Source organism: Hipposideros armiger, unplaced genomic scaffold, assembly GCF_001890085.2.
Source record: "Hipposideros armiger isolate ML-2016 unplaced genomic scaffold, ASM189008v1 scaffold_1443, whole genome shotgun sequence".
Classification (NCBI taxonomy): Eukaryota; Metazoa; Chordata; class Mammalia; order Chiroptera; family Hipposideridae; genus Hipposideros; species Hipposideros armiger.
Genome location: NW_017732793.1, coordinates 23057 through 24497, shown reverse-complemented (window position 1 = coordinate 24497; position 1441 = coordinate 23057).

Genomic DNA, 1441 nt, shown 5'->3' with positions numbered 1-1441 from the left:
TTCTTGATTCCAAAGGATGGCATCCAAAAGAGGGAGCCCGGCAGATCTTTTTGTGACCTAGCCTCAGAAGGTATGTAGCACCACTGCCACCACATTTAATGAAATAAAAGTTAGTCACCAAGGAGACTTCTGGAAAAATGGAATAAAGGACCTATGAAAATCAACTTCCTCATAAAAGGTACATAAACACTGGCAAAAATTGTCGAAATAAATCTTTGTAGAAGCCTGGAAATTAACTGAAGACTTGCAATAGTGCAAGGGGCTTTTCTTCTAGAAAAATGTCTGTATCATTATGAACACTGAGCTTTATGGTGATTTAACTTCCCCTATCTTTATTCCCTTCTCCCAAGATCCATGGATAACAGCTACACACATGCAAACAAAGTTGGATTCTAACCTCAAACCACATAAAAAAAAATTAAGTCGGAATGGATTATGAATGTAAGAACTATTAATAAATATATAGGACACTTAGAAGAAAACACAGGAGTAATACTTCAGAGTGTGTTTTATACAGTACCTAAAGCACAGATGATAGAGGAAAAATAGGTGAATTGGAATTCACTAATTTAAAAAATTTTGTGCTTCAAAAGACATCTTCACCAAAGTGAAAAGACAACTTATAGAATGGGAGAAAATATTTCTTACATATGTATCCACATGGACCTGGATATTCTGACCAATTTTATGTATCACTTAAACTATAATATGCCCTCAAAAATTTTTTAAATGGCTTAAACCAAAGGAAATAAATTATTAATGACCAATTTGGTTACTGTGCAATAATACTCTTAACAACTTTTACTAATTTATTAATGCAGTTCTTATTAATTTTGAGAAAACCAACCAAGTATTTCAAGATGTGTTTTGATTTTTTTTCACAAAACATTATTATTAGATGATATAACTCTTGATGTGCTAGATGTTGCAGCATTTAGATATTATACAAATTTTTTCCATCACTGATATAATCAATTGACACAATTATTATAAAACAGTTAATTGTCTCCTTCAGGTGAACAGCAGAAATATTTAGAATTAAAATCTATAAGGACATAAATATTATGGCATATTAATTTTTAATTGCCATTATTGATTCCATGTTGCAGTCCAAACTCATCTTTACTGTGTGACGGTTATAGTTTCACCCTTTTGGAAAATGGCTCATAGAAAGGATCTCACCGTCTGGCACATCAATATTCACACAATCTCTCCTAATTATAACAGCGGCAGTGCCTCATTCAGTCAGTGGCACAGTGAATCAGGCACTATCTCCTGAGTACAGCTGCATGGATCTGTCAGCCCCAAACTTGTTAAATCTCAGCGTTCTGAATGGTATTTCTTCCTATATTTCTTAAACGGTCTCCAGTTTTAATTAAGATTTAAACTAAGGTAAAACTTAGGTTGTGAATTGCACTTTTTACCTATTTAGTTATCTAAC